General features: G+C 29.5%; 1 pseudogene; it reads left to right on the top strand.

Moving 5' to 3' along the window:
* The first annotated feature begins 563 nt into the window (after positions 1–563).
* Positions 564–9717, top strand: LOC100796567 (serine carboxypeptidase-like 45; annotated as a pseudogene).
* The last annotated feature ends 3696 nt before the right edge of the window (positions 9718–13413 follow it).

Below are 13413 nucleotides of genomic sequence, written 5' to 3'. Positions count from 1 at the left end.
AAAGTAATATTTGATAGATCCAATACTTGCTCATTGCAATGCTACACTGTACCAAACAATGGACTATGACTTTTTTTAATCAGTAATATATATATATATATATATATATATATATATATATATATAATGCTAGTTCCTAAATTTCTCATATTATTAATCAATTTTTTTTAAAATGCCTCTTTAGGATATTGGTTAGAAATTGAATTTTTATTTATTGAAATATGTAAAATAGTGTTATTTATAACTTGATATTACTAGTTAAATTGAAACAATTTCCGAAATTTATTCTCGTGTTTCATGATTCTGTATAAGAAGTTGAAAATTTATAATCTAGAAAGCCTCACACACAAGGAAAATAGGCCCGGCCCAACGTATTTAAAGACGTATAGCAAATTTTAACTTTATTAGTCTAATAATTTTTTTTGACAAAAATTAATATTTTTATTGAAAATTTATTTTTGGAGCTTTTTAAATAAATAGCCTTTTGTTTTAATTAAATATACTCTTATACTTGAGCTTTTTATGAATATATTATTATTATTATTATTATTATTATTATTATTATTGAATTCTTCTGGTCTCATGGACTAATATCAGACTTAACCTACAACATGTTCACCAGAGTATGTAACTATTCTAGGTACGTGAGTGAGTACTATAGGGACTCGGTTTCCCTCTTTGTTCAAAGGTTATGAGCCAATTGAGCAGAGAAACCAGTAAATTTGTGGACAAATATGATGTCACACTTGATGTTTGCATTTCCTCAGTGCTATCACAATCAAAAGTTATTTTTGTCCTCAATCCCAAGTGAGTCTTCTCTTTTGGACTTGCCCTTCTCATGCTTCTCCAATTTCCATCACATTACTTTCATAAACTAATTTACTTCATATCAGTGCTTCTCAAGTTTGGCTTGTTCATTAAAAGTCTTGCCTTATATCATGGCATGGCTGGAAGCAAATGAGAGCATAGATGTGTGTGTAAATGACAAGGTTACAAACTACATAAACCCTAGAGAAGTACAAGAGCAACTTCATGCAAAGCTAGTTGGTGTTCACAAGTGGGATGTTTGCAGCGAGTAATTCCTTCATAAATGCCTTGTAGTTTGGTTTTTCTTATGTTAGTCTTGAAAAATGAAAATTAAGAGATCAAAAGTCATAATCAGCTTAGCTTGTCTATGCTGATTGTAGTTTAACTAAACAATGTAATCACTGACTTGCACTTGTTGGTAACAGCATACTGGATTATGATATGCTCAACCTGGAAGTGCCTACACTACTTGTTGTTGGATCACTGATAAAGTTGGAGTTAAGGTCTTAATTTACAGGTAACTCTAATCAAAAAAACCTTGTCTTCTCCTTTTGATTTATTTAGTGACTTGAACTTTAGGGCTCATACATATGTTTTTTAGGGCTAATTAACATAACCATGTGCATTGTTATTGCTACAGTGGAGATCAAGATTCTGTAATTCCACTGACTGGAAGTCGTACCTTAGTTCAAAAGTTGGCAAGAAAATTAGGACTGAATTCAACAGTCCTTTACACAGTATGGTTTGAAGGCCAACGTGTATGTATATTAATTACTAAGGTAGCTTTTGGCACCGTTTTTTTTTTTTTTTCTCCTTAATATCCAAATAGTTTCTATGGAATTATGCTTTATTAGCTTATTCTTAATTAAAAAAGGCTACTCCTATTTTTTAAAATTAGTCTTTTGCCCGTGCGACGCCCGGGCTCATACTCCTATTTGAATATTACCTACACATGTGCAAAGTTTAATAATGATGTTTATTTGTATGATAATAATGTTGAGCTATATTTTGAAAAAAACAACATAAAGTAAGAATACAAACAAACCTAATACTATTGTAGATTGTTGGATGGTGTTGACGTAACAATGAAAGAGAGACTGCATAATAAAGAGAGATAAATGAGTTCATTAGATTTTTGGATACAATTATTGATCATTTAATAATCAGAAGTATGACGATAGTACTATATACAATAATATTCACCTGATAAATTTACCTGATAAGTAGACATTTTAAATCAATTTACTTTAGTGGAGGTGATATAATAACAAACATTCAATACTTGTCTTAGTCATTTGATGCTACAACATAAAGAAATAAATGTAATATATATTGAAATTTTATAAATTAAATATTGACTTGTAGGAAATGATATCTAAGGAAAATGTATTAGGTTGAGAATGTAGGAATTGTAAGTATAACAATTTGGTAAGCACACCTGTTTATAAGTTTGCAAATACTTCTTTGTATACTACATTAATGGTAGTATTTTTTGCAATGCCTTGTTTATCATGAATAAGAATACGCAGTCCTTTTCTTACTTTGTACTCGTGAAAGTGTAACATATAGTTGGCCATGACAAAATACTGAGTTTGGCAAATACAATCCAACATGTGCTAAGGAATGTCCTTGAGATTTGTTTATAGTAATATTTGAGATTTCTTAAAATGTTAAATATTACTAATATTTAAGAATATATAAAAAAATTAACTTGTATATTTAAGCAAATAACAAATAACCATATAGTCTAGTAATATGGTTCAGATTACAAAGATGGAACATTGTCTAATAAGACTGGTTAATGGAATTACAATTCAAAGTACTATGACAGACCCAAAAATAACGTATGATATGTTTAAGCAAATAACAAATAACTATATATTCACAAACAAACAATTAAAAAAAACGTATGAGAGATCCCATGACGTCAACGTAGAAAGTAATATGTTTGTCACGTGGGTCATCCATATTTATTTCTGATCATATAATGATAATCTTTTTCACTTCTCGTGATAATTTTTAGTACCTCAGCAAACATTTAGTCTATTAATCCATATATATACTCTAATAATCTACTTAGTATATTAAGTGTTAATCTTTTACAGTTTCCGTTTCTCATCCATATTTATTGCATATCAGTATAATGATAATCTTTCCTTATATTTACGAAAAAATAATTATAAAAAAAAAACATATGAGAGGTCTCATGACCTCAACATGGAAAGTAATATGTTTGTCCCGTGGGTCATTCATATTTATTGTTGATCATATAATGATTATCTTTTTCACTTCCCATGATAATTTTTTGCACCTCAGCAAATATTTAGTCTATTAATCCATATATATACTTTAATAATCTACTTAGTATATTAAGTGCTAACCTTTTACGATTTTCATTCCTCATCCATATTTATTGCTTATCAGTATAATGATAATCTTTTGCATATATTCACGAACAAACAATTATATATAAAAAAATGTATGAGAGGTCTCATGACGTCAACATGGAAAGTAATCCATATTTATTGTTGATCATATAATGATTATCTTTTGCACTTCCCAGGATAATCTTTTGCACCTCACCAAACATTTAGTCTATTAATCCATATATATGTTTTAATAATCTACTTAGTATATTAAGTGCTAACCTTTTACAATTTTCATTCCTCATCCATATTTATTGCTTATCAATATAATGATAATCTTTTGCATATATTCACGAACAAACAATTATAAAAAAAATGTATGAGAGGTCTCATGACGTCAACATGGAAAGTAATATGTTTGTCCCGTAGGTCATCCATATTTATTGTTGATCATATAAAAAAAATAGTCACGTAGGTCGATATTGATGTTGACATTTTTTAGCGGAAAAATGGGTTAACCACATAAATGAAGCATGTTTGGTACCATTTCAAAATGCATAAATTATTTTACGGTATTAGTGTGAGTCATTTTCTTTTTTTTTTTTCATATTATAACTTACTTTATCATGTCTATTGTCTTTACTATCTTTTTTTTTAATCTCTATACTCATGCATTTGAAAATTATTATTATTTCCATATCTTGACAGAATATTTAAAATTAATTGTTAAGTACTTATTAATTTGAAATGAAAATTAACAAAAATACGAATAAAATATGCTTATTAATTAAACGTTAATAAATTGACAATGATTACGATAAAAACAAATACAAAATTGAAGCTGGTTTTAATAATATGTTAAAATTGATACTGTAATATTTAAAATTGATCATTAAGTACCTACTAATTAGGAATAACTCATCGTCCAAGTTATGATTATTTTCATATCTTAAAAGAAATGCTTATTAATTTGAAAATTATGATTATTTTTTTATCCTAACAGAATATTTAAAATTGATTATTAAGTACCTATTAATTTGAAATGAAAATTAACAAAAATATGAATAAAATATGCTTATTAATTAAATGTCAATAAGTTGACATTGATTACGGTAAAAACAAATACAAAATTGATGCTAGTTTTAATAATATGTTAAAATTGATACTGTAGTATTTATAATTGATTATTAAGTACCTATTAATTAGGAATAACTCAGCGTTTAAGTTATGATTATTTTCATATCCTAAAAGAAATGCTTATTACTTTGAAAGTTATGATTATTTCTATATCCTAACAGAATATTTAAAATTTATTGTTAAGTACCTATTAATTTGAAATGAAAATTAACAAAAATATGAATAAAATATGCTTATTAATTAAATGTCAATAAATTGACAATGATTACGGCAGAAACAAATACAAAATTGAAGTTGTTTTAATAATATGTTAAAATTGATAATGTAATATTTAAAATTAATTGTTAAGTATCTACTAATTTGAAATAAAATTTAACAAAAATACGAATAAAATATGCTTATTAATTAAACATTAATAAATTTACAATGATTACGACAAAAACAAATACAAAATTGATGCTGGTTTTAATAATATGTTAAAATTGATATTGTAATATTTAAAATTGATTGTTAAGTACTTACTAATTAAGAATAACTCATTGTCTAAGTTATGATTATTTCCATATCCTAAAAGAAATGCTTATTAATTTTAAAATTATGATTATTTTTACATCCTAACAGAATATTTAAAATTGATTGTTAAGTATCTATTAATTTGAAATGAAAATTAACAAAAATATTAATAAAATATGCTTATTAATTAAATGTCAATAAATTGACAATGATTACGGAAAAAAGAAATACAAAATTGAAGTTGCTTTAATAATATATTAAAATTGACACTATAATATTTACAATTGATTGTTAAGTATCTACTAATTAGGAATAAATCATCGTCTAAATTATGATTATTTCCCTATCCTATCAGAATATGAATATTAATTTGAAAATTATGATTATTTCTATATCCTAACATAATATTTAAAATTTATTCTTAAGTACATATTAATTTGAAATGAAAATTAACAAAAATATGAATAAAATATGTTTATTAATTAAACGTCAATGTAACGAATTGTTAACAAAATTGTCACTTTCAAATAGAGAAGTGAAGATAGACACAAATGAATTTTAAATTGACTGTCAAATCAAACAAATTGATTTTAAATTTGAAATTTGAAGATAGAAATTTGGAATTGTGACTTTCATATCCACATAATATTTTAAATTGACTATTCAACCAAACAGATTGATTTTATTATCCATAAATTAATTTCCATGACTAGTCCAAAATTATGTGACCCCGATATAAACAACACCACATTGTAAAGCTGAGTGAAATAAAAATGAAACTATTTTCTAAGTATGAAGCTAATTAATTTTCTGTAATAGAATAATCACGCATATTTCCATTAACAATAAACGGAAAAAACAAAAAAAATGACAAATTGATATATAGAACGATATGAATATAATAAAAAATTGACAGAAAAGTTAAACAAAAGTATAACGTAATCTTAGTATAGGAGTAAAGAGGTTGTTACACTAACATTAGTTTAATATTAATCACCCAAACTCCCCCAATTGATCATTATTTTATTTATGATTGAAAATGAAAATTAAAACGTTAACTCATCATCCTAACATTTTTTTATTTCTCTAAAATTTATTTATTAATTCAATAATTTTTTGTTATACAGGTTTCAGCTAAAGTAACGTGAACACTATTTTTTCTAAAATATATAATAAAATTGTATTTATATGAAATTCAACCATTAAAAAAACTACATGAAATTGAATTGATCAAACACTCAATATGACTCATATTAATCATAATCAAACCCGACTCCCTAAGAAACTTTTGTAAAACTCTGTCTATTTTGACAATGTTTGAATACAATATTAATAAAATACATTGTCTGGAAATCATAATTATGAAATTACAACTTTAAACTCTTAAAAAAAAGTAACATAAAATTTTTTTCATCAATCAAATGGGGTCATCATCACTCCAATTTTGCTGCTTCTTGATTATCAGCTACCCTATCACCGGAGTCAGCTGATTTTTTGTCAAGAATTCCTATCATTGCTACAACCAAACGCAAAAATGGGATGCAAACAAAAATTAACTAAAATAATCTATATTACTAATAAAATAATATTAAATTAACTAAAACCTAACAATGAGCAATAAAAATTATCTATATTACTAATAAAGAATAAATATAATTCAAGCTGCGAATATTGAGAGCCTCTGCATCAAAATGTAAATTGAAATCCCTATGACCCAAAAAAAACCATAAACAAAGAAGTCAAAAACTACTATATTCAATCATCTGACCATATAAATAAAGGATGACATATATGTGATAATAAAACATGTCATATATTTGAAAATCAAAGTTGGAAGTGTCTAACTCAAAGGGATTGAACAAATATAAAAATATAACCCATTGAAATAACTTCAGCCAGCATTAAAGGAAAAAAAAGCTTTTGGGTTGCGAAAAATAAAAAAACAAAAAAAAAGTTACCCAATGATCCAGATATAAACCCAAAATGCAGTCAATATATAGAAAAGTTAAAGATGGTAAAGCAAACAAAATAATAACATGCAACAAAAATAAGGGAAACATAAGGATTTGACCGAAAAAAATCCCAGGAACCGAAAAAGGACGAAAACACAAAAAATTGGCTATAGGAAACAATGAGCTCATTGGAGAAGGCTCAGGAACACAAAAAAGTTTAAACTTTTGTATTGCGAGAAGTCAGAAAACAAAATAAAGGCAGAACACCCAAAAAAATTTAAGCTTTTGTGTTTACGAACCTGTACTCATGGAGTTTTTGAGATAAAAATCACAGCTTTGGTGTGTTCTTCCACCTTCTCTGCATTCTTAAAAAAAATCAACATGCCAAAAAATATATTGAACCATTAGACCACCAAAAAAGGACGAAAACACAAAAAGTTGGGTATAGGAAACAATGAGCACGTTGGAGAAGGCTCAGGATCACAAAAAAGTTTAAACTTTTATATTGCGAAAAGTCAAAAAACAAAATAAAGGCAGAACATCCAAAAAAATTTAAGCTTTTGTGTTTATGAACCTGTACTCATGAAGTTTTTGAGATAAAAATCGCAGCTTTAGTGTGTTCTCCCACCTAAATCAAAGCTTTTTGGAGAAAAAAATCATAGCTTTAGAAGAAACAATGAACGTGCAGTGAAAAACAAAAAACTGAAATAAAAAAATGCATACAAATGCAAAAAGAGGAAAAAGAAAACGCAGATCTGAACCCAAAATGCAAGAAAACCAAGAGAAAGCAACGGCAGAGAAGGCTCAGAAACACAAAAATATTTAAACTTTGAGAGATAAAGCAACAAAATGAACTTGTGTTCATTTGTGGTCTTGATGTTTTCCATAAAAATCATGGTAAAAATCGAAGCACATAAAAAATGGCGGATATACCTATCTTGAGGCAAAAATCGAAGCTTTTTGAGAAAACGAAGCACATCAAAACCACATCAACAGGGGTAGTGGCAAAAATCGAAGCTTTTTTATTTTTAGATAAAAAAACAAAAATGGCGGGGGAACCACGATAGAGAAGGCTGAGGAACACAAAAAAATTTAAGCTTTGATAGAGAAAGCAAGAAAACGAACCTGTGTATATGGAGTCTGGAGATAAAAATCGCAGCTTTAGAAGAAACAATGAACATGGAGTTAAAAAACAAAAAACCGAAATAAAAAATGCATACAAATGCAAATAGAGGAAAAAAAACATAGAAGAAGACGGGGAGGGAAAATGAAAGCAAGAAAATGAACCTGTATTCATGGAGTTTAGATAAAAAAACGAAAATGGCGGGGGAACCACGACAGAGAAGGCTCAGGAACACAAAAAAATTTAAGCTTTGATAGAGGAAGCAAGAAAATGAACCTGTGTACATGGAGTCTGGAGATAAAAATCGAAGTTTTCTGAGATAAAAATCGCAGCTTTAAAAAAAAACAATGAACATGCAGTGAAAAAACAAAAAACTGAAATAAAAAAATGCATACAAATGCAAATAGAGGTAAAAAAAAAAGAAAACATAGAAGAAGACGGGGAGGGAAAACAAAGCAAGAAAACGAACATGTATTCATGGAGTTTAGATAAAAAAAAGGAAAATGACAAGGGAACCACGTCGGAGAAGGCTCAGGAACACAAAAATTTAAGCTTTGATAGAGAAAGCAAGAAAATGAACCTACGTACATGGAGTTTGGAGATAAAAATCGAAGCTTTCCGAGATAAAAATTGCAGCTTTAGAAGAAACAATGAACATGCAGTGAAAAATAAAAAAACTGAAATAAAAAAATGCATACAAATGCAAATAGAGGTAAAAAAAGAAAACATAGAAGAAGACGGGGAGGGAAAACGAAGCAAGAAAACGAACCTGTATTCATCGAGTTTCGAGATAAAAATAAAAAATGGCGGGGGAAGCATGTCGGAGAAGGCTCAGGAACACAAAAAAATTTAAGCTTTGACAGACAAAGCAAGAAAACAAACCTATCTTCATGGAGTTTGGGGATAAAAATCGAAAATGGCGGGAGAACCACATCGGAGAAGGTTCAGGAACACAATGGGGAGAGAAAATAGGGGAGACAAAAATGAGAGAGTTCGGTAAAATGCTGGGGGAATACCAAATGGGGGAGAGAGAGGGAGAACGTGAGAAGTTGAGAAAGAGAAACAAAAGATTGATGCAAAAGAAATGAAGGAGAGAGAAGAAAGTTCTGGAATTAAGTGGTATTAAATGGGGACTTGAAATCCGCCAATCAGGGAGCAACACGTAAGCCGATATTAATTACAAAATAAAAAAATGCAACGTATATTTAATTACATGCTGACACGTAAGCCAAAATTGATGCAGACATTTTTGGGCGGGAAAACGTGTAACGACAGCACGACACGTGTTGGGTTTGGCACTGTAGGGGCCTTGTTTGTATAGTGATAGATGATATCTTTAATGTTATGTTTGACATGAGTTCTTTTAAAAAGAAGAGAAAATCAAGAAGTTGAGTCAAATGCCGCTTTATTAAAATGTTACAAATTTGAATTAATAAGAAACCATTGTAGAAATATTGGTTTATAAGAGGTCAGTAGCCTTCATTGGACTGATTAATGACTATATCTTTGTCCATTATAATGTGTAGATTTTTTTCTCTGAACCATATTATGTCTGCATTCACAACAATAATAGAAAGCAATTTCTTTGGAAGTAGCACCATTTTTTTTAACATAATCCAAATTGTATGTATTACACATCAAAAACTAATCTCATTTAATGAAACTTAGGTTGGTGAATGGACTCAAGGGTATAGAAATACCATCTCATTTGCTATTGGTAGAGGTGCCTCCTAGGAAACACCTTTCTCACAACCTGAAAGATCACTTGTGCTATTCAAGTCATTTTTTGGAAGGTAGGCCTTTACCCGATGCTTTCTAACACAACCTTTGTGTTTTCATATTTAGTTTAGACTATAAGTAAGCATTATCCTTAATTAATAACATATCATTAGCAAAGGAAAGTATTAACTGTGCAGAATTTCAAAAGAAAAGTTGGATAAGGCATTTATTTTCTCTTTTGGGTTTTCACCCTTTGTATGTGAGTTTTTGTGTGCTTGGTTGTTCTTGAGCTGTCAAATGTAATGGACCCTTGGGTTTCAGAGATTCTGTAAAAATGTTGTAAGAGAATACTGTTATATGAATTCGGCCCTGCATGCAAAAATCGGGTATGTCACATTTCTTGTGTCAAGTGGTGTTGATAAATATATATAATGTCACTCAAACAACTCTAGAAAATAATTGTATTATTTATACATCACTTTTTTACAACACTACCTTTTTTATCTTTATCTGTCAAATTCATGTTGACCTTGCTTTATTCAACACCTATTTTCTTTCTCTTCTTATGCACAAATCTTTTGTACAAATATAATTTCTGTTTTTTAAAATCAGTTTTCATTAAAGGAACAACAATTATATAATTTAAAGTATATTTAGCCCTTATAGTTTCCACTTATTTGGTTTTTGGTATATATATGTATGCTTTTTTTTGTTTTAGTTCTTATTTGTTTTTTGATTATTTGTCCCTGCCAATGCCATTATGTATCAATTGTTATATTTTTCAGTAATTTTAGTTTTAGGCCCTTTAGCTTTTAATTTTGTGAAATAATTATTATTGTACTTGTAAAATTTTATTCGAACTTGTGAAGTGAGTAGGAAGTGGAAAAACTTACACAATGAGGCCACCACCTCTTAAAGCATCAAGGGACATTATGGTAAGTACGTAATATGTCATATGTGAAACCTTCGAAACTTGTGAGATGTGACTATTAGTTAGTGTAAGGTGTTGAAGGGCCAAAAACCCGTGCCTCTATTTACCATATTTTTACTTAAACCTGCTACACATTAAATCAATTTTAATTTTCTGAAGGTGAGGAAATTATATGCAATCAATTTGGTCCTGATATATTTTGGAACTTGTGAATTTTTTTACAAACTGTAGGAAATGGAAACTCTAGAAGCAGCAGCACGTGCCTATGACTTGGCAGCATTGAAGTACTGGGGCCAAGATACCATTCTCAATTTTCCAGTAATTTCTCTCATCTTCAATTCAATTTTTTTTTTGTTAAAATGTGTTTATTTTTTCTTGTCTGAGTTTTTTAATTGATAATATTCTGGTGAATATTTAATTAAACAACCATGTTTAAGTTTAAGGGATCAAGTATATGTAGCTACCATCACTACTAAAAAAAACATTTTTTTACGACATCATATTTACGATGGTCGTACAAAAATGTCTTAGTATGTATAAGGATGACAATTTTGTAAATATTGCGAACTTTTCAAAGGCGGTTTCGCAAAAACCCTCTTTGAATATGGGCCATTTTAATTTTTAACGCGCCCCTTGCGTCCGCTCCTGTTCTTTTTGCTCGCGCTCGTTCCTCTTCTTTCCCAACTGGCGTCTATTCCTCTCCCCACTCGCCAGCTGTCTTATCCTCCTCCTCTTCTCTCCTCTTCCCGTTACACTTTCTCCACCTTCTCCCTAGTGCCACCATTGCCCCCAACCCCACATTCGTCCTCCGCCCCTATTCCCCTCTCCTCTAGTGAAATTGCAAAAAACCCTAACGCCAAAAAAAACCCAAACCCCTATCGCAACGAAATCTCCACCCCCAAATAGCTCTTTGGAATAGAATCAAGGAACTTACCAAATCCATTACATGCTATCGAGGTTTTGGTGTGTTTCCGGTGTGAAAGAAGGAAAAAGAAATGCATAAGCGATGATGATGTACATAGGTACGTCGAGGGACTACGAATTCTACATAGCCATACGCGTGCTTCTTAAATCGCTGGCTACGGTCGACGCTGAAGCCGATCTTGTTGTCATTGCTTTCGTTGATGTTCCTCCTTGATGGATTCGAGCTCTATAAGTCCCACTCCTTCACCATCATTTGCCCCTTTAATTTTATTTACTTTTACTTTATTATTATTTGTAACCTGTGTTTTCATTTGGTTTCGGATATCTGTTGCTTTATTATTCACCCCGGAATTTGGTTGATTTTATTATTTTTGAAAAAGAAGGAAAGAGATTTATTTAGTACCCTCATCGGCATCTCCTTACGTGGATTCAATAGCAACAGGGTCGTGAGAGTTGAAAGACGTTCAAGCTCAAAGCTATTGGTTCTGTCATACTCGATTCTATTTCTTTATACTCTAGAGTTACTGGCTTTCCTTTCTCGTAGGATTTTATTAAAAGATGCTTATTGAAAAGGATGGTTATGATTTAAAAGAAAAATAATACTCATCCTAAAAAAAGTTAGTATAAATTAACATATTTTATATTAAAAACATACTCCTTTTTTTTGCTTCTATTATTTTGTTTTTCTAGTTAAATAAATATTGTAGAAAGTTATGTGTTACCCATGAGTGATTTCTTTTGTTTCAATGGTGTATGCGTCTCAAAAAATGAAAATCACTTTGCATGTATCTGCTTGAAAGCATGGACAGAATGATTATCTAACCTAGTTTTGCTGGTCATACAAGAAGAGGGTACAACCACTATTAGAAAATACACTTTCAACATCGGTTATTTACGGCATTCTACATCATTTCTAAAACCGATGTTGAAAGTACCGATGTTGAATGTATTATTGTTAACATCAGTTTTGAAAAACCGATGTTAACAAAAATACGATAATATCAGTTTTCTAAATACCCGATGTTATACACAAAGAACTACATCAAAAAAAGTGTATGCATGATGAACGTTGACATCGGTTTTCTAGTAAAATCGATGTTAATGTTATATATTCACATCAGTTTTCTAATAAAACCGATGTTAATGTAATATATTAAAATCGGTTTTCGAGCAAAATCGATGTTAATATATTACATTAACATCGGTTTCACTAGAAAACCGATGTCAACGTTTATCTTGCATACACTTATTTTGCTGTAGTTCTTTGTATATAACATCGATTATTTATAAATAACCGATGTTATATACAAATGTTAACATCAGTTATGTATAAATAACCGATGTTAATATACAAACGTTGACATTGATTTTCTAGTATAACCGATGTTAAGGTGCATGTTGACATCAGTTTTTGTAAATAACCGATGTTGTTTACTATATTAACATCGGTTTTTGTTAATAACCGATGTTGTTTTCAAGTTTTTTTTATATAAACTTTCTGTTTTTACAATAAACCCAAAATTCTACCTGTAAAATGCAATTTCAGACCCAATTCACAGCAAATAAACATTTTATTATGCTTTGAAGCAGTTTTAATCATAATAAACATTGAATAATTGATTTATCATAAACAACAATCAACAAATGAATTCAATGTTCAAATTACATAGGAAATGTCAAATATGTTAAACCAAAGTAAACTAAGCTAAACTTAATGTCCTTAAATCCTAGGTCTGGTCTCTAACTCGGAGATAATACTGTGCCCACTGGATCCGCAACGCCTTTAATCTCTCTGGCTCCAACGGTCTAGGATCGTTAAAATACTGCATGATGAAATAAATCATAATAAGTTAATAATGTAATACAAATTATAAAAAAATTGAATTTGTTTGAAATAAATGTACCGCTTCCCAGTTATTCCTAAAACTTCCTAAAATGACG

Source organism: Glycine max, chromosome 12 (assembly GCF_000004515.6).
Source record: "Glycine max cultivar Williams 82 chromosome 12, Glycine_max_v4.0, whole genome shotgun sequence".
NCBI lineage: Eukaryota > Viridiplantae > Streptophyta > Magnoliopsida > Fabales > Fabaceae > Glycine > Glycine max.
This window is presented reverse-complemented; position numbering and strand designations above follow the sequence as displayed.